General features: G+C 49.4%; 1 protein-coding gene across 1 annotated transcript in view; it reads left to right on the forward strand.

Annotated features, from left to right (window-relative positions):
* The first annotated feature begins 220 nt into the window (after nt 1-220).
* The window catches only part of RBBP8NL (RBBP8 N-terminal like), a 54,413-nt gene continuing 33,532 nt past the window's right edge, over nt 221-21,101 (forward strand). Inside the window, exon 1 of the mRNA XM_014955780.1 lies at nt 221-329. The gene's annotated coding sequence lies outside the window, so the exon portion shown is untranslated. The remainder of the gene's footprint in view (nt 330-21,101) is intronic.

Genomic DNA, 21,101 nt, shown 5'->3' on the forward strand with positions numbered 1-21,101 from the left:
TTATGGCTTTTTCCTCCTGATAGTCATCCTTCTCTGTTAAACTAAACAAAAATAGCTCAGATGGGGGAGAAAAAACCCACCCTTTTTCTGTTCAGTGCCTGGAATAGGAACACAGGAGGCATTTTCAGACTAGTTCTCTCTTCATAAAGAATATTCCCCCTAAAGAAATCAAAGTTTACTCATGGAGGCACCCTGTGCTATGGCATCAGAGACCCATTGGCCATCGCATAACCAGTAACCTGTTGGTCTCTTCGCAGGCAGAGCCAGCTCCAGGGAAAGGCAGGAGAGCTCGGCAGAGACCCCCGGCTTTGACGTGCTCCAAAAATCCCGTGAGTGTTTCTGATGATCTCAAAGGGGTTTCTTTATTTATAACACTATTACTTGGAGCTCAGGTGCAGTGGCTGAATCGTGTCACCTAAAGAGTAGGTGATATCACCTGAACAGCAGCAAATGTCTGTCCATCATGGATGGGGTGGGGAAAAACATCTTTAATTGCTGCTGTTAAATTCTTAATTGTGCTGATGCGACCGTTGTGTGATAACTAGGTGTGTAATGGCAGCTCTGTTGCCTTCATTGTGTCTAATCCCCCCGCTCACATTGAAACTTGTGTACTGTGGTTGTTTTCCCCTGCTGGCATCAGCGAGCTAGAACTGTGGTCTATCTCCCCATCCTAAATCATGCAGGAGATGCTGTTACTCATCCATCTGGAAAGGGATGTCTTTCTCTTCCCTGAAGACTGATGTGATCCCACTTTTCCCTGTTGGGATGAGGAGGAGCATGCTTGCAGGCTCCCATTATCGCAGTGGGATGGAGCGGGATGGAGCGAGGGCGGGCGGTGTTGAGTGATCTTTGCCAGGTACCCGGCTGGCGTTGCCAAAGCACGCGGGGCTTTCCTCCCAACCACTTCCACCCCAGGAGAAACATGTCTCCTGCTGCCAAGGGTACGGGAATGTCACTTAACGTGGGGAGAGCGCAGCATTGCAGTGTGACAGCCACTTCACCAGTCAGTCCAGCAACGCTCTGTAGAAACAAAAGGTTGCGTGCTCCGTGCCAGAAGGACTATCTTTGCTCGCAGTGGAATACATCAGATGTCTGGCAATTTCAGGGAGCCGTTTTCAATAAAAACATGAGGAAACGGGAGTCATGAGTCACGCAGCAGTATCTTCTATAGTTCAAGGCGTGTTGGCTAAGTAGATGTCACGTTCCTACAGCTGCTCTTAGGATGAATGTTGTAGAAGCTACCTCCAAAGTCTGCTTTTCTTCCCTATCAAAAGACCCTTCTAGATCCAAAGCTGAGCCACTTACACCCTGGATTTCTTTTGTTTTGGGTTTTTTGTTTTGTTTTGGTTTTTTTAGGAAATGAATAAAGGTGGGTGCTTGTTTCTCTGATGTCACTTAAAATGTAGCACCTTTCCTTTGATCTACTTCTGTGCTCTTCTCTCCGTATGACAGCATCCTGTCAAAACAGAGACAAGATTCCCTTCTCTTGTATCAGTAGAAACCTTGTCCAAAATCACAGAACAAGCCTCTGGCATGGGTGGGGGGGGTGGAGAGGCACTGAGGAAACACTGGTTCTTGGTCATGGGTTGTTAGAAAAATAGGTTAACAGTTGGAGCAAGCTGGCACTTCCACTGTCCAAAAAAGATGGAAAGTAACATAAAAGCATCACCAAACTTTCCTATCAATCCAGGACCAGCACGTTAGCTCTCTGAGTAGCTGTGGAGCTCTGAAAAGAGCTCCTTTTTCTGTAGAGGGACTTAGTTCTCACTAGAAAAAGTTCAATGCATGTTGTCCCATCTCACTCCTGCTGTGGTCTTTTCACTGAGTGCAGTGAAATTTAGACGAGTCTGAGTTCTGTTTCAGCACTTGCTTGGGTTCAGGATGGAGTCGAGTGCAGTGAAATTTAGATGAGTCGGTTCTATTTCAGCACTTGCTTGGGTTCAGGATGGAGTCTGGCTCCATCCGTGGCTCTGCTGTGCTGTAAGCAATGTTTGAAGAGTAAATGCTGGTGGCCTGGAGAAGGTGACCAGAGCTCTCTGCTTGTGCATTCACAAGTCCTGAAGACCTCTGCACGCTCTGCCCGTGCTGCAGAGTTCTTACTGCCTGGTCATGGTCCCCTGTCCTAGAAGGATGGCCTTTAGATAAGGCTCTATTCTGCTCCAGGGTGGCTGGTAACTCTCGTTCCTCTCTTGTTCCCACGGGCTGGGAGAATGGAGATTTCACAGATGCATCCTAAGCTGTGTTTGAAGAAGTCTCTTCCTTTACTGAAGGTCCATGCCTACACCTCAGTAACAATAGTGTGGTGTCCACAAGGCCACATCAGCTCACACACAAGTACAGGGTGAGTCACTCGCCAGCATTAACACTCAATATAAATATTGATTGGGGAAGAATAAATAACCCCTCTCCTTGGAAAGGGTCCTAAGCTTCGTTAGGTGGCATGAGTTAAGAATACAAGAACTTGTCCGTGGGGTCGTGAATACGTGCTTAATTAAGTATGTAACTAAGTGACAGTATGGATGTAACATATATGACTCAGAAACGTAAAGTTCTTACTTCTTCCTTCCTGTTTTCCCTCCAAATGGCTTAGGGAGACCCCCTGGATAGTGTTACTTGCTGAAGTACTAGGAAGCACATAAGAATATATCAACCTCATTCCCAGCTCCACTAAGCAAGTACATGAAGGACAGTTAATTAAAACACTTTAGAGAATCTAGTAATTTGGACTAGGATTAAGAAAGGAGCATTGCTCTGCCACCACGGCGGGGCCGGAAGGGCTGTCTGATGCTGACTGCATCCCAGATTTCCCAAGGCTGTCATACCGTCAGACGCTGCCATGATCTGTGAGGCTTTATTCCCAGATAAAGATGTGAACTCCCGGCTCTTGTCACAGATAACAGCACAAAGCATTACAACGACAACACGGCCACTTAAAACGGGGTTTCAAACGCGCAGCCATTTGTTACTGTCCTCGGTGCAGCTGCTGGACCGGGCTCTGCAGGTTGTTCTCAACTGGGAGAACTGAGCTGGGAGAGCTCATCTCTACGTCCTCCGGTTCTTTACGGGTTTTTACCCCTCTGTGCTGCTGGGCTGGTGCCTCTGTACCTGCCATCAGCTGCTGTGGGGCTGCTAAGGGCTTGTTGGGAAGTGAGGATGTGTAGCCTTGAGGTTCTTCATGCTAATATTTCTCAGGGGTGGCCCCGTGGGCATCCTTCCTGGCAGCAGGTACCTCATTGCTGCATTTTGCCTCATTAATTACCAGCACAGCAGGAGTGGGTGCTCATCAGGGTGCTGCTGGGACCAGGGTCTGAGCCTGTGGGTGTCTCTCCTGTTGCATTGAAGGATGAGAATTGAGGTCTCGTTTTCGTGGGGCAAGTGTCTGACCCGTCTTCACTGGGAACCTGTAGCTCTGGTTCATTTGCTTCATCACAGGAAAGTTCTCCAAAAAAACCTGCTTTTATAAGAAAACCTGTTCTGAAATAAGTTGTTCAGTGATGAAACTTCTGGAATCTTCTGTGTACAATGGCAATGAGTACAGAGTAAATTTAAATTATCTGTAGGGCGGTACACTGCAAGAGCTACAGCTTCTGAAGGTGGTGCCATTCCTTCAAGTAGAGTTGCACCAAGTCAGGGCTGGTGGAGCTGATTTTGGGGAACTATTTGAATTACTGGTGGTGTATTTCATTGCCTACTTAGAGCTAGAAAAGCTCCCTGATAGAAAACCCTTAAAAAAATGCTTCTCTGCTCTACTGTGTTGCAAGTGACCTTTTCCATGGAGGTGGAGGCTGGTGCTAAGGTGGTCCCCAGCATCCTCCTTTCACCCAGCCCATTGCCGGTGCCCGTGACCAGGCAGGGACGGGGCTGGGATTGGGATCCCCAGTGCGGGGCCGCGGCCGGGCTCCCATTGTTCCCCGCCTGCCAGACAAAGGGTTAAGTAAATGTTTGGAGAAGATAAGGTGCCCTGTTGACAAGCAGCAGGCTCCAGCGGTCTCAGCAGGATCTCTCCCAGCGGTGATAAATGGGGAGGTTTTCAAAGTGGGATCAGCAGACGCCACGGAGAGGGCGGTTGCTGATGCCGTGATTGGCAGCGGGGAAGGAATCTGAAGGTGTTTAATGATCCCACACTCTGCCGCAGCTTTTTTAAAGACTGTGTCTAGCCAGAGGAAAATCCTCTATCAGCCACAGAGGCTCACACTCCCGGCTCTTTTTTGTTGTTGTTGCTTTTTTCTTTTTTTTTTTCCACTAAAACATGGGAACATCTACTAAAAGGGATCGTGATAAGGACCCTCTGGGATTCCTCATCCTCTCACATTGGTTTTGTCCCTTTTAATTTTCTCTTTGAAGTGTCCTGCGTACAGTTAGTCGACTGTTTTGTTTGGCTAACTTTAATCAGGGGCTGTGTTTTGGGGGAAGTAGAGTATATTAAATTAATAAGTGGGATTTTTTTCCCCTCTCTGTGTAACTGTATCATTCCAATTACTGACTCGCCATACCTTCGCTATAGTAAATATATCAACAAATGACATCAAGAGTGAAAACCCTGAAGGATTTGAACCCCTGATGTGATGTTATTGGGTGTGCAGGAGGGTTTTCCTCCTCTTGTAAATAGAGCCCCGTATCTGTTTGAAGGACTGAACACCAAATATGTTTTTTCCAAAGAGATGAAATATTTTCTGCCCTCATCCCTGGCCGAAAGCTGCCCTGAGTGCTAGGAAACCTGTGGTGGTGGTGTGGGAAATAGGGTCAGGCAGTCGGGTCTGGGAGGATGAAGCTTTGCTGTGTGCATTCATGCGTTGTCTCTCAAATTAGGATTTTAGAGAGTTGTATTCCCCACGGAGGGAGAAATGGGCATAAAATGCTGCCTGGCACAATCTACACCTGATTTACACCAAGAGGAGCGAGCTGGCTGGGGAAGCTGCTGGATAACAGGCATCCAGGCACAGGGAAGGAGCTCATCCTTTGGGCCAGCCTCATGCTGGAAGGACTGGAAGGGGTGGATGAGTCTTTTCTTGGGGGGAGAAAGCAGCTCGGCTGGTGCTGCCAAGGGATGGGAGGATGCTCTGCTGGGCAAAGATGAAAGGAGCCGGGTATAACCCAGCAAAGGGCCAAATGAGTCGGGACATGAAAAGCAGCAGAAAGCATCCGAAGAATGTAAACACCAAGGTGGAAGAGGAATTATTTAGCATGTTACGGGCTTGGAACTAGGTGCGAGGGGATGAAACAACAAGGAAAACTCACCCTTGCTAACGGGGAAGCCTTGCTAGCGGCTAAGCCTGGAGGGGAAAAGGCAAGAGATGGTGTCAGCAGAGCCACTCTGGAAGTCTCCTTGTCTGGAGGTGGGAGGTTGTTGGGGGCAATGGGAGCCACTGGCTTGTAGGGAGCATCCGTGCTCTCTGTCTCCTCCAGCCACGCCGGGGCCGAGCCCGGGCTGCCAGCCAAGGGGGGGTCACGCTGAGAACAAATAAGATTTAGCCATCGTAAGAGGGGAATGCAAAACGCCCGAAGGAATTTTGATTGAAATTTTATAACTCGAAGAAAAATCTTTTGCAGATAAATCAGGAGGTGGTTTAATAAACAGTTTGAGAGATTAGTATTAAAACAAATCCCAGTTAAGTCCCAGCAGAGGAGCGGGCAAAGGAAGACCACTGCAGCTAAAGGATGTCAGGGGTATTACAGGCACTAAACAGAAGGCTTTCCAAAAATATAAACATTCTGGGGAGGGAGCAGATTGGGAAACCTGTAAAAATAAGCAGAACCACATTAAAAGGCTCAACAGTGGAGCAAAATCAAATACTGAGCATGGGGTTGTGAGGGAGCTCTCAGCTCACGGCGTTGGCCAGACCGGTCCTACCCGGGTGGGAGCCACAGCCAGGTCCCCAGGGATGCACAGGACTTGGGGGACATAGCCCGGGCTGTGGTGGGGTCCCAGTGGAGCTGCAGCCTGTGGCCACAGCAACCAGCATCCTCCTCCAGAGATCAGACATGAGATAACGGGGGGAAATATCCCTTTAATGAGTATCCTAAATGCATTAGACACTAAGCAGATGTCTTCCACCCAAGATTTCCTAATATCTGAAGTTGTAAAAGGGACCTGTAGCAAAGAGCTGAAGATCTGCAGGACGTGGAGACTCAAGAATAGCCAAAGGATCTGGCAGAGTGTGTGTGCAGGTGATTTACACGGGGCGAAAGCTGGGCCAGCAAAGTATCACTGTCACCAAGAAGCTACAAGCCCAGGGTCGGGTCTGCAGCAGCCTTACTCATTGGGACAAAAATCAAATCCATTTCCATCACAGAAACCTGCACATTGGTCAATAATGGGGCTAAGAAAAGGAGAAGGGGTGGAGGAAGGGATCTTTTCATTTGGGAAATAATTTGAAGCTGGTGTCTAAAATGAGCATGGAATAAGTCTTCAGCCTCCCATCCCTTTCTCCAGGCCACCTCCGGAAGAGCAGGGACTCTGCTCCCTGCCCAGCCTCTGGGTCTCTCCCCTGCCTGCAGCAAAGCCACAGTGAATCCCAGGTCCTCTCTCAGGTGGACACACCAGGATCCTCAGTTCAGAGTCATCCACTGGCCATATTTGACTCCCTAGACTCCTGTCACCAGCCTCGTAAGGAGAGAAGCAGGAGCACCTTAGCTGGTCACTGATGCTGAAGGCACAGGCAGCTTTCCATGGGTGATGTCTAGCAGAGGAGCAGTGTGTCCAGCTGGAGCTGGTGGCATCCTCAGGTATCACTGTTCCATCTGCCAGGACCCATCCAGGTGAAGCAGTGTTGGTCCATCCAGCTCATCCTTTGACAGTCAACTTTGCAGCCGTGCCACTTGGGTTGGAGCAACCAGCCCTAGTTCAAGACACTCAGCCCTGAAGGAGGGTCTGGGTGATTTGTGGTCCTTTCAAAGCAAGATGTTCTTCAGCCACCAGAAGTAAAGGGAGATGTCCCGCCCTTGGACGACATGATCCCTGCTGAGGGGAAACTGAGGCACAGGGAGGAGACGACAGCAGAGAGTGATGGAGCTGGTGGTGTCTTCATCCTGGTCCTCCAGCCGATGCTCCCCATCAGCAGCACAGTGACAGACCCCGTAGGTGTCCATTGAGGGCCTATTTTTAATCACCTTTCCACTGGCTTTTTGCAACGCCCCGTTCACACTTGCTCTGTGAAAAAGGATGTCAGAGCAGATTAACAGCTGGTTCCTGCCTGCTCCGACAGCTCTGACAATGCGTCCCTTCTTCTCAAGGTGACAGGAACATGCAGCTGCCTAATGGGTACAGAAGTGTCTATTCTTTCCCAGTGACATTTATTGTGAAATATCTGAGTGGGACTGAGAGACATGCAAGGCTTTCCCTCCCTTATCAGGCGACCCTGGTCAGTGTCCTGCTGTCAAGGACTAAAGTAATTTATGTCAGAGCTGCAAGTGTTTACTTATCTGCCCCAGCGCCCGGCCGGGCCGAAAGCAGCCAGACTGGCTCCGCTGGGGCTCACCAGCCTTTTCCTGATGCTGGGAAAAACTGGGTGCTGGCCCCGTCCCGTCCAGCCCGGGGCAGGAGGGGTGAAGCTGGGGTGGCTGAGAACCTCCCCGCAGCCCCAGGATGGGGGGACGGCAGCGGTGGGGATGGGAGAGGCAGGATTGGGCTGGCAAGAAGTGACATCCCGGGCCAGAAGGGGCTAAAGCAAAGCCTGAGCAGCATCACGGGGCATCTGTGCAGGCGGCGAGGGCTGAGGAGTGGATTTAGAGGGGGTTTTGTGGGATGGAGGGAGCAGTGTCCAGCTGGAGGAGGCTGCAGCAAGGCCCTGCACTGGTTTCTTTAGGCATCGCCTGTAGAAAGTGCTGGGGGAGGGTGGGAGATCTGTTCTACAGCTTCATACTCTCCTAATTTCTCATTTTATGGACTCTGGGGTTTTATTTGGCGGGGGGGAGGTTATAAGGGTGAGGGGGTCCAGGAAGGCAGAGCTGTCAGGGCACTGGAGCAGCCCCAGTACTTGGGCTCCGTGGCAGCTTGGCAAGAGCATCCCAAAGCCACGTGAGCCTCACGGGTGGCTTTAAAGAACTTCTCCAGTGCTTCTGTCTTGTGTCATGACAAAACCCGCAGCTTTTAGTGCATCTGGCTCTGAGACTCCACAACTTTCCCTTAGATTCGGTTCCAAAACTCTCTGGTTTTATAAAGCGGTGTGATCATCCCGGCGGTCCTCCCCCACGCCGGCCACCATCCCTCATCCCAAACAGGGGGACAACTTTCATCTCGCCCGGGATCACACATCCTCCATGGCACGGGAGAGATGAGCAGGGGCCTGATAGCTCTGCTCCCACGGGTGACTCCCTCCTGGTGTGTGTGCCCAGAGATAAATACTGAGCACTGGTAGTTTCTGAAGCTCCTGAGCTCTGGTTGTCCCGAGGGAAACCTTTGACTAGTTGGGATGTCGTGAACAACAGATTAAAGGAGACGGACTATCTCTTGCTAAATGAGCTGTTATTCTAAATTAGCCGCTTTCTTCTTTTTTTTTTTTTTATTCTCCAATCCAGGGCGCTTCTCAGAAAAAAAAAAAATATTCCACTGACATTGTATTTCTCTTAGCAAATATTTTTCTGAGCTGTCTCCTCTCCCCACCCAGCGGGGCATGATCAAAGGGCTGGTCCTGCGCCGGGGAGGAGCTGTGAGTGCTTGGGGTGGCCATGGGGCCCTGGTGCCATGTCCCCATCCCTACAGCCTGAGTGGGAAGGGACACGGCGTGTGACCCCATGGCTCGATATCACAGTAGTGCGCTTCTCAGAAAAAAAAAAAATATTCCACTGACATTGTATTTCTCTTAGCAAATATTTTTCTGAGCTGTCTCCTCTCCCCACCCAGCGGGGCATGATCAAAGGGCTGGTCCTGCGCCGGGGAGGAGCTGTGAGTGCTTGGGGTGGCCATGGGGCCCTGGTGCCATGTCCCCATCCCTACAGCCTGAGTGGGAAGGGACACGGCGTGTGACCCCATGGCTCGATATCACAGTAGTGTGAAACCCTCCAGAGATGCTCTTTGGGGAGGGAGTTCTGTGGTTGTCGCCGTGCCATGGGTCCCCTTCCCCACTCCCTCTTGCAGACGTGTAGCTGCAAACATCTTTGCAAGGTGTCTTTCACCAGGGAGAAAAAAGTGCATCTGCAGCGGGCAGGGCGGGAGCCTGACGTCCGCTCGGCTTTTTTTTTTCTCAAATACCAGGAAATTTCCTTAGTGCAGTCTGATCCCATGAAGTGTAACGCCTCCTGTTTCTCTCCCAAAGCCCAATGCACAGCACACAACACCACCCAGCCCCAGCGCCCGACAGAGGCTCGTACCCAGAAGTACAAAAGCCTGGCTTAAAAAAAAAAAAAAAAAAAAAATCAGATATTTATTATGCCTTTGATGTTCCATAAGAACAGTCGTGGCTTCTGCTTAGTCTCCGACGTCCGATTGACAATTGTTTATTAGCTTTAAAATAGCTGAAATTCATGTCAAACATTCCGCATGTTAGAAAAATGTTTATGAAGTGTTATCATAGTTTATTTAACTGTGAATGTTTAGGAAACCGGCATAAAATATAATGGACCACACAAGGCTCCGAGCAGCCTCACGACGGTGGGCACGTTTTATGGACCGCAGGGGAGAGCGATGCCACCTTCTGGGTACGGCATCAGGGGACCAAAAGAAGAGGGGTTTCGGTTCATTTTAAGGACATTTCTCCTAAAATGTTTACTAGAGCAATGCTCACAATTGGTTTTACGCACAGGTTTTAAGTCAAGGGAGAGAAGAGTCTTTTCCTGTGAGCCATGAAGGTTTGCTGACGGGCACTGAGCGCCGTGAGCGAGATCTCAGACACGGGGAGATAATATTCAGGCATCATTAACAGTTACACTACCCAGGCACAATATATCTTGCATTAATATTTATGGTCTCTGAGATACTACAGATTTGGCTTTATATTTGGGAAAAAGATACCTTTCTAGCAGGCTGGGATGAAATTTTAGTCCTCCTTTCTCCAGAGCTGTAATTCCCAGCCCGGGGGGGTGCTGGCAGCTGGACTCTCTTTACCTGGTCCTTCGTGGTCGAGCAGGGCAGGCAGCATCCTCCCACCCTGAGATGCCAAACACCATCTGTGCAAGAAATCCCCATCCTTTTCAGACCCTACTGCTCTGCAGCAAAAATCTCTTCACCTTTAAGAAAGCAGAAGAGTTGCAGATAAATATCTAGAAAATAAGTATTAAATCAGTGACTGATTGTAAGCTGGCTCAGGAGCATCCCAGCGCCCTGACTCCGCTCAGGACCCCTGGATGTTAATACCAGTGAAATATAGAGTGGAAGCATCCCTACAAGCAGTGACCATCAGCAGCTGCTTGCCATCAATGGTGGCATGCGGGAGATCAAATTTTAGAAATTGCCCATTTTGGTGAGTTTTCCCTTGAAACCTGCAGTTTAGCAGCAGGGCAGGGGAAGGAAATGCCAGGTTATTCTTCCCAGCAGCTGACAGACAAGTGGAACAATAGGAAGGGATATTTTAGTCATCGGGTTAAAATGCTTTTTTCCCCTGATAAAAACAAATTCGTGGGTCTCTTGATTATTCCTGAGCCCCGAGGAACCCAGGAAAGGTGGCCACAGGCTCAGAGGTCCCTATTTTCTGGCTTTAAGCCAGAAAATTCAGTTCTGTTAAGATGCTCTGATGTTGTGAGCTCTTCCTAGGACTTTTCTCCAAGCCCAGAATCAAAAAAAGGAACAATCCTCACCCAGCTTAATTGCTTTTGTCTCTAACATTTGAATTTGACAGCAAAGTGTTGTTTCTTTCATTGATTTTATTTTCATCCCTTGTCACGCGATGGATGTGGTGTAAGTAGCTTTGCTTGCCTGTTGTTTTACAATAAGAAATTACTCTGTGCCTGTATCTCTCTCAGGGCCCTGATTCTGTTCCCATTTAACAACAAATCCCACTGGTTGCTGTGGATGTGGAACGGGCAGAGGGAAGGGCTGACAGGCCGGGTCGATGATCGGGCACCACCGAAGGCACCAGCACTTTGCTTCTGTGCTCTGGCCTTTCCCGCCACCTTCCTCTGAACACTGTTTCCCCTACAATCTTAAAATTTCCACTTTTAATATTTTAAACTCTTATTTCTCATAAAACCCCCAAGTATGAAAATTTCCTTTAAAGAAATATACCATTAATGTATCTTTATGATGTGCGGCTGATGCTCACAGCATGGGCTATGACTTTTTTATGTTCCCTACTTGTCCTTGAGACATTTTATTTTGACACCATATCCTTACATTTTAAATTAAACCATATTTTTATTATCTGCGATATGCCAGCCGACAGCGGTGCCTTAAAGCTGTTGTACGGCTCCTCGTGTCCATCTCAGGGCACCTTCCCCTCTTCCTCCCCGCTCCCCCCATCCCTCCAAAAAAAACATGGATCGAGTTATCCCCACTGACGGCGATTTACAGTCCCCATTAACGGTCATATAAATTCCAGTGGATCAAGGAAGCTTGGAGTATATGATATTCAGGCACGGCTAATAGCTCTGGGCTAATTGCCATCTCGTGTTTCTGCTCTCCCAGCCCCACTGTTTATGTCTTGGGTCCCAGCAAGTGGTAAAACAAGTTTCCAGGTTCCTGGAGTGGCCCGAGGAGGGCCGGGAGCTGCTGGCTCCAGTAGCAGGCGGAGGGCTGGAGGTGGCAGTCATTTCCCATATTTAATGTGAGCGGCGTCCGCAGGGCTCTCCCATTCCTGGAGGAAAGGAGGTCGGGCCCACAGCCCTTCTGCGATGGTTGTAGGGGGGAAAAAAAGAGTCAATTTGGTGTTATCGTGGGTATCATCATGGTTTAAGGGAATGGCAAGGGGCTGGTGGCTTCGGTTCATGCTGGGGAAGTCTATTAAATAATCTACATACATTCCGTAATTTTCTTTTTGGAAATCAGTAACTTGAAATCTTTATTAATAGGGATGTTTGTTGTGGAATCCTCGTTGGCTTGGAAAGATGGGTTAATAAGCATGTTTAGCATGAAATCTTTGCTGATAAATAAACTCTCACGTGTGAATGGTCAGAGGAGTTTGGAAATCAGGACATTGCTCACACTGAGGTGGACTGGCCTGGTGGTAGCAGCCAGGAAAGCTGTCCCCCTTCTTCCACCAGCCTGTGGCAGAGAGATTGTTTGTGGAGGACCTTTATATATTTTTATATATTTATATATTCATATCCATGCATCCCATCACACAGACAGTGCCAGTCTGGAGCCATCTGGGCAACTTGTGTCAGCATCCCCAGCAGAATCAATGCTGGTGCCAGTCTGGAGCCATCCGTGCAACTTGTGTCAGCATCCCCAGCAGAATCATCCAAATGATGCTGAATGGGGACCAGCATCGTCTCAGACTGTGTCAGCAATTTGTGAAGAGGTGGAGAGTTTTCACACAGGAGCCTCAGGGTTCTGCTTTGTGGAAAGGGAAGTGTTCATTCAGAGGATCCTGAACCTCTCCAGGGAGAACAGCCTGAGTTTGGGGGAGAACTCAGGGGTTTTTCCACACGTTTTTTCTCTTCCCAGTGATGCCAACCAAAGGTTATTCGAAGCGTGCAAAGCTCAGCACCTTCATGACTCAAATCCTCCTCGTGTGTATCATTGTTTTTTGAGGGGAGAGTCTGCTTTGTTGGAAAATAAATTCAGTGCAGAGGAAAATTCAAAGGGCTTTGGGCAGTTTGTGCCTCTGTGTTGGGGCACACGGTTCCGGGTGCCGGGTGTAGTTCCAGGTTTCCATCACTGATCTGGCGTGTTGGAGGTGACAGGGACAACTCCTCTCCTTGGAAAAACAGGAATCAGATGAGTGTGTTTGTGATGTGCTCCATGCCAAGAAGCAACTTCTTTGTGTTTTACAGACAGGCAACTAACTGTCCCGAAAAATACAGGTGGAGCTCTGCACTGGGCAGAAGCGGGCAGGACACCACGGCCCAAAATCAGGAGTTATTTGCTGGGGGGGGGGGCACAGCAGAGAAAAGCCAACGTCTCCTTTATTGTGCCTTGGGGAGGACTCATTGCCCCAGCCATGTGTCCCCTCCCAACAAGGGATGAAGGGTCCCCAAGCTCCCGAGGGGGACACGATGCCCAGGGCTGAGTGTCCGTGGTGGAGACAGTGCTGTCGGTCCCCCTGCCCCCCCCCTGCCCCCCTGTGATTCACCACGCTTTAATGCCTCTCCCCCACAAGCCAAGAAAACCTTTTTTTTGTGGGGGGAAAGGGAGGGTAGGAAATGAATCTCTAATAAATTATCTGTGAGCTCACGCCTTTCATGTCGGTGGGGTCTGTCAGCAGCATTCGCTGGCGATTGATTCATCCCGCCCCATGCCAGGGAGGGGGGGGGGATTTGATTATGGCACAATTAAGCCTGACAGGGTTATCAGATGACCTTTGGAAAAATTGTAAAGCACTTTCCATCGTTTGCAAGATGGATAGAGCAAGCTCGAGGGGCTGCTTTGGTGCAAGAGCTGAAAAATTCAGCTGGGGTGGGACTGCCCAGAGGGGTGTCGAGGCGTTAAGGGAAAGGGCAGGAGTCCCATCTGCTTCTGGAGGGGGTGGTGCTCACGTGTGCCAGGGGATGGCACCCCCTACGCAGCCATCCAGGCCCTCTGGTGAGTACTGTGCCCTGAGTAAGGGTGGAAACAAATTGTTCTGAGCTTAAAAAAGCAAAATGCAAAGGCTGTTTGTGCTGCCTGGCCCTAAACGGCTGAGGGATGCTGCTGGCTGCAGGATGGGGGGGTCACTGCAATGGCAAAATGGGGCTTAAAAATATTTTAAGCCTTAAAATCTGTGGGGAGATGTCGAGGCTCACTCCAGAAGCAACTTTTCTGTACAAGGTCCCCCCAAAATGTGGAGCCAGGGACTGCACTCAGGGCTGCTGACTGGCCACCTCAGACAGGCAACCCCCACCCCAAAATCTGGGAACCTTGTTCTTTTTTGGGTGGCAAAAGTGGAAATGTGTATACACAGGCTCCTGGGTCTGGGGTACCCAAAAATAAACTCCCCTGTGAAAACTCTGGCCCCAAAATCTGGGAACCTCACTCTTTTTTGGGTGGCAAAAGTGGAAATGTGTATACACAGGCTCCTGGGTCTGGGGTACCCAAAAATAAACTCCCCCATGAAAACTCTGGGGTGGTTAGTGGTGTCAGCCCCAAACCCTGGTGTCACGGGGTGCAGGGAGAGAGCTGGCATGGCATCCCAGTGCCCAGTTGGGCTGGTACCCCGGTACCCATCCTGTATGGCACCCCAGTATCCATCAGACACGGCACTCTGGTACCCATCCTGCGTGGCACCCTGGTACCCAGCTGGGCTGGCACCCCAGTACCCATCCAGTGTGGCAACTGGTGCCTGGCATGGCACCCCAATACCCAGTCCAGCTGGCACCCCAGTACCCAGCCTGGCTGGCACCCCAGGTTTCACAGCCCCTCCTTCCCACGCACCTTGATTTCATGTGTTCCTGACGGCGTTTCAGCACGGAGAGGGGGCCAAACCTATTGATATCGGGTCGGAGTTTCCCCTCCCGCCCCGAACACGCTCTCCCGAGCTGCTCCTCTCCTTCCCGGAATCCGCTGTGATCCCCAGCTATTTGCTGACTCGCTGGGTTCGGCCGCTTTCATCCTCCTCATTGCTCCCGAAACGTTTGCTTTGACTATTTGTAGAGCTGGCCTAACCCTCTTTCAATATTTTTCTTTTTTTTTTCTTTTTTTTTTTTAAGTTTGGAAAAAAAAAAGAAAAAGAGTTTTCTGCTACAATTTTTCCAGAAATTCTCAGCGGGGCTGAAATTCTCTTGAGGTGAAATATTTGCATTCGCTGAGAACTGGGACTCTGGGGTTGGGATGTGCTGGACTGTAAAGGATTTGTAAAGTTTTACCATTGTGGCAGCCTGGCCACGGGTCTTTTCTGAGCCACCACTAAGGGACAGCAAACCCGGAGCGCTCTGGCCAGGCTCTTTGCACCACTCTCCATCAGCTCTGGTAGAACATACAGTGAATTTAGCTTTAAAAACTCCAGAAATGAGAGTAGAAGAGGGGCTCTGTGGGATTTGTTGGTGGGTTGGGTTGCTCTGAGCGATACCCAGCCACAGCGAAGTGACTCCTCTGCACCCACTTTTCCATTCTTTTATTATTTTGACCATTTGAATCACTGTTACAATATGCTAATATGATTTTGAATATACAGATTTGCACTTTCCAGCAAATAATCCAGTTCCACTACGATGAGGGGTTCACGTGAGGGTGTTCACACTCAGGCTGCCTTTACCCCAGCCCCTTTTCTCGCCTTTATCCTACATCCCCATCCCAACCCGCGGCTCGTGGTGGGACCATAAACACAACCGAAAATCCTGGTGGAGGAAACGGGTTGTTTCCTCTCTTTTTCAGGCTTTGTTTTTTCAGGTTGGGCTGAAAAGAGAGAGATTGGGCTTCTCGGAGAGGTCCAGCGGGAGGGATCCCAGGTATGATGCTGTCGGACGTGGCAGGGGCTTGGTTGTCATGGGGAGAGGAGCCGTGGTGGGAGGAGATGGAGAGCGGGGCCGTGGGGGACACGGCTCCCCCGGGCAGGGGAAGGGGGACGCAGCGAAGCCGCCGTTGCCGAATGAATTCAGGTTTTCACTTTTGTGATTTTGCAGTAAACCTAAGTTCAGTAAATTGATTTTCGTAGTAATAAAAGCTGAACACTCATAACCCCCAAAGCGATAAACATTTTACTGCTGTTTAGAATTTATATTTTATTTCTAGTCTTTTCCGTGGATATGCCCTGAGGAGGAGCATTTTATGTGCAGCTCTAGAAATGAACTGAGTGCAAATATTTTTATTTTCTGCTAAGCATCAAAATTTTGATGCATTCTCATGAGACCAAATGCACTTCTTAAAAGTACAGTGAGCCAGCAGAGCAACTTGGCTGGGATTTTTTCTGAAGAAAAAGCGATATCAACAAAAAAGCTGGGCACTAGGCACAGACTGGACACAATTAGTACCATTCTCTGATCTTGACCCTCTTGTTTCTTGATGTTCAGATAGAACTAATTAGGTTATTTTCTGTCTTTATGAATCGCTGTAATTCCTACTCTAAGCGGCAGAGGAGAAGATATTGAAGTGCCTCAAGAAGAATCATTCTGTCCCTCTGGTTCTTGGATGAGTATTTCCTAACCTAGAGCGTAGGGCCAGGTCTTCTGGTGGCACACAATAGGAAGACTTGGTGGCTTGGACTGGTGCTGGGCTGATTTCCACCCATGGAGAAGCTGGCTCACCTTCTTAATTATAGTTATTAATTTCTAGGAGGACATGGAGGGAGGACATGCAAGGCTCGCTTGGAGACTTGGGAAGTCGCAGGATGTTGAAGCTTAAAATAACAGTGATGGATAAGGAAACTATTGCAGGTGAATTTTAGAGATTTCTGAAATGTTTGAGCTATAACTCTTCTCTCCTTACAAGTCCCGGGTAGCCGCAGTCACAGCAAAAAAAATACACCTGGCTTTTTATGCAAAGGGATAAAAGAAGCAATACATATAAATGATATTAATGTTCTCTAAAACATCCTGGAAATATTCCTTCTGTAAAATACATATGACAAGTATAGATGGCATCTCATAAGGTGACCCAGATGATTCAGCACTTGGCTGCAGATGAGTAATGTGGCCATCCCTATCTCTGTAGCAGTAACCTCTTTACGCCGTGTAATGCCATCCAGGAGGAGATGTACAGTGATTTCTGGGTATATAAATGAAGGCTGGGGGGTCCAGATGCCAGATTTTGGCAAGCTCTCTTAACCACTGCAATGCCCCTGGAAAGTCAAGGTGGGCAGGGACCCTTGTTCCTGCATTCTTAATTTGCATTTAAGATTAAGAGCCACTTCTGTCCTCCCTCAGCAAAACAAGGATAGGATGAGACCTGGAGAAACATCCTTTTGCTTGGCACCAGCTCCGAAATCACCTTCTCATCAATGAAGCCTTACAATAAGCTACGCTTAATGAATCAAAATGTTAATTAACACACACAAATTCAGCAGCCCTGCCTGGATGATGGCTGGCCCCCTCTGTTACTATTAATTCCTCCCCCTCATCATCATCACATCTTCTGGCTCTCTCCTTCATTAGTTTTTATTTGATGATTTAATACCACTGTTAGCCAAAAAATTATCATAGCGTGCATGCACAGCAGACTGCAAGTGAGTGCTGTAAAGCATGAGGCAATTCATGCTGCAAAGATGTCACACAACTAAAGAAATATCCCCCTCATTTCCACTGAGGACTGAATGGACGTGGAGACCTGAAACCGGGAAGCACCAATGGAAGCGCTTGATTCTTGTAGGAAGAAAAACATAACAGCCAGGTAAATGAAAGAAAAACTAGCTCCTTTGCGATAAATCCTTTGCACTGAGCCCTTTCCCCCAAAGCTGCACCCAGAAGCAGGTCATTCATAACCTTGTTTTACATGCAAAAATGATAGGGATGGTATTTTAACGTATTTTCTTCTCATGAGTGGAGAGTCCCATCAAGCACAATCAACTGCCCTGGTAGAAGCCACTGACAGCCATGGACCAAGGAGCTCTGGGGTGAAGATAAACCCCAGGTTGACGTGTAGCCTCCACGGTGCTTTCTCCTGCCCAATAGTATCCATCCAACACACTCCTATCAGTTTCAGTTTTGGGAATCAATCACCATGGGGAGAAATGTTTGACGCTGGAGCCTCTGGGTGGGCTCAGAGTAGTTGCTTTTCTTTAGTAATTAGGAAAGATTACACAAATGATTAAGCCTTTATTTACCATTAGTGACTTGGGTTTACTAAGCCGGAGTGCTGGTCTGTCAGCCCAACTTGTCCTTCCTCGGGCAAGTGCAGAATTGGGCTTCAAAAGGGACTTCTGGAGAAGGATGGGGACTTACCACCCTGCTCCTTCCAGCTCTCGAGCTGCTGATGGTGCCTGGTTTTGCCCTCGGATGCTGAGCAGAAGGGAATATGTTACACGTCCCAGGCACTGACAGCTAAACATACACACAGCCCAGATAGCTCGGGCGCTAGATAAAGGAGAGAAAACATCTCCTTGAGAGAAAACACAGGATTTCTCCCTCTGCCATTCTTCATCCCTGTTGACTCCTGATTTCGATCTCCCAGCCCACCAGCTGGGTGGCTCCCGGCTGCCTTCCCCGGCCACGGGGCTTGTGGAGTCACCTTCCCTGCAAACCGTAGCACCAGTGAAGCTCCCCATAGACTGTGCAGGTTTTATGAGGGGGAAACTGGTTCCCTGTGGTCTTTTCTGGGGCTGGTATGCATCAGTGGTGGCTCCAATAGGACAAGGACATGCTGGACCACCCCTCGCCCCCCCATCTTTCTGTGCTGTGCTGGATGAAAAAAATTGCAAATGCTTTTTCTTTGGCTTAGAGAGAAGGAAAAGTTTCTCAATCAAAACCAAATATTCAAAGTCTTGTTTTCTGGCACCCAAAGGAGCCCAGAGGGTTTTGTTTTGGGAGAAGGAAAGGGTTGGAGGTTGAAAAGTGGTCTGCAGAGGTTAAACAGAGAAAGGTGCATGAGGGGGTTTAAAGAAGAAAGCACCTTAAGAATAATGTGAATTATTTAAGACCAAGAACAATACACCAGGTGGTTTTTTTTTTGTTCGTCAGACAAGAGTTTGGATCAATTTATGCTGCCTTTGCGCCGCCATCGATTTCCACTCCTGGACAATTAGTGCTGCCAAGGGGGGACCTACCCATGGGTGGGAGCTGCAAGCTCTGCCCCAAAACTTCTGGTGTCATCTCTGCTCTCCACAAAGGAAAAATACCTCAGAGGTTGTGCATCCCCTCAGAGACCAGTCCCTTTGCCCAGTTCCCATGTGTCACCTCTTGCTGGTGATGGGCGTTGGGACCCCCAGGCAGATCCCCCATAAAGGATGGACTTGGTGAGAAGGCATTAAATCCTCCACCAACAGCCAAACCTTGCTCCCACCCTGACAACTGGAGGGCGACATGTGTGCCAGCATGGGCAGACTCGCTTCCTAAAATAGCTTTTTGGGGCTGGTGCTTCAAGGTTTAGCATTTCCAAAGGTGTTGGCATGATGTTTTGTTATGACGTTCCACCTCGGCCCACTCAGCAGCTCGCCATCCGCCCCGATAAGCATCGTAGGGACTAAACAAACTGCAGGGAAATTAATTGGAAAACTGCAGGGAAATTATTTGGAAAACTGCATCAGTCTCCCCCCCGAGCTCCCAACTCTGCGTAAACACGTACCCGCCGTAAGGTCGCCTGCAGCGAGAGCAGAGCCGAGCTCTGGCCTAGAAAAGCAGAGATTTCAGGAGTTTCCTCCACTCCTGCCCCAGGCAGGGCCAAGTCTCTCTGGACCTGTGTCAACGTGAGCTGTTTTCCTTTGGCCACAGCGCTGGGAAGGACCTAAATTCAGGATTTTGCACAGATGGCTTGAGTCCTGCCTGTTTGGCTTTATTTCTTTAATACTCACAAGCCTCAGGTGCCACAAATCCCTCCTGGCATTTTCTTGATTGTTGAAGTGTGGCCCCTGCAGCCCACCCTTTGGGACAGGGGGACATCATGGTCCCAGTCCACCAACAGCAGAGGAAAAAGGGATCAACCACCTCTGAGCCAATCTCAGCATCACCAATTAAGCAAGAACTGGCTTTAATTATATCGCTGCATTCTGGCTTTTCTGTTAATCTTCAGGAGCAGGGTGAAGCTGCTGGGATGGGGTCTCTGCACCAAAACAGAGCCCCTGCAGCCACCAAGCTCCTGCTGGGATTTGCACCCATGTCCAGATCCTGCTGGAGCGACAAAGCAGCCAGCACACAGAGATGGGGGGAAAAGATTATTGAGAAAGGAAAGGGCTCTCCTGCATCGAGATATAGATTAATAAGTGAACCATTCATCTGATAGGGACACGAGGGAAGTTTGCAGGTATTCAGCCCCACCACAATTCAGTAATACCACTTGGCTTTATCTCTTGCCCGAGTAACACAAACATTTATGGAATTACATTTTAAGGCTTTTAAAGGTGTATTTAGAACGTGTTTTCTTTGAAGCGTTATCTTTGCAAGCTCTCATACGCTGATAAAACTTGTGTTTAGCTGCCTCGCAAGTAGCGCTCGAAAACTGTTGGTTTGGAGATATTTCACTCTCTTTGGCCGGGACAGGGCAGCCTCTGCAGGGGCTGCATGTTGCCCCGTGCCACTGGCACTTGCCCTGGCCCTTTCCCAGCAGAGCCATGGTGTTTGCAAGAAAGCAGCAGTGGGAGGTTTGCTGTGGTAGGACCGATATGGTGGGTTGATCTTTGGAGGTGGACAACATCCTCAGGGACCTAGCACCTCTTCCAGGGTTGTGAAGCTTGAATGTAGTGGAGCAAGGGCCCTGGGTGGGTTTCTGCAGATGTTGCCGCCTGTGAGAACAGCTTCCCTCCCTGGGAGCCTTCAGGAGAAGGGAAACAGCACAGGGAAACAAATGACTTCACTCCAGGCTGGTTCCAGTTAGCATCCCCGTCCCTCCTCCCAGCCCTGCCCAGAGATGAAGACATTGTTCAACAGCTCATCACTCACCGGCAGGCTCCGAGCAGGCAGCCAACGTGCATACCCCGAGCCTCGTCCCGCAGGCAGAAGACTTGACCCAAAGCTCCTTGAGATCCATGGAAAAGCTCCAGTGGATTTCTATGGGTCTTGGATCTCAGCAGATGTTGGCAAACTCCGCCGAAGCTAATGGGAACGTTGCTGGCAGCGCAGGCTGACGGGTCAAGCAAAGGGAGAAAATTAATTCGTCAACCAAGAGGATTTGTCTTCCCTTGAAGTTTCCAAGGAGTTTCTTAACGGGGCGCTCATTAACGTACCTTCAAGGGAGGGGAGAGGCCTCTCTACGTGCCATTTTAAATACCAACAGCTCCGGATTGGCAGCGGCGAGGTTGGAAACAGCTCGAGGGGGTGTAAATATCTCTCCCCATCCCCTTTGCCCCTTTTCTGGTCCTCCCCAGCTCGGCGCGGGCTGTCTCCCTCCTGACCTCCACCCTCCCCTGGAGCCGAAATCTCAGGGCTGGAGCCCGGCCACGCTCGCTCGGCCGCCCTTGTGGACTTGCTTTCATTCATTTTCTTCCCTTCAAACATCCTCCCGTTCCACG

The sequence above is a fragment of the Calidris pugnax genome, unplaced genomic scaffold (genome assembly GCF_001431845.1).
Source record: "Calidris pugnax isolate Ruff unplaced genomic scaffold, ASM143184v1 scaffold50, whole genome shotgun sequence".
NCBI classification, from domain to species: domain Eukaryota; kingdom Metazoa; phylum Chordata; class Aves; order Charadriiformes; family Scolopacidae; genus Calidris; species Calidris pugnax.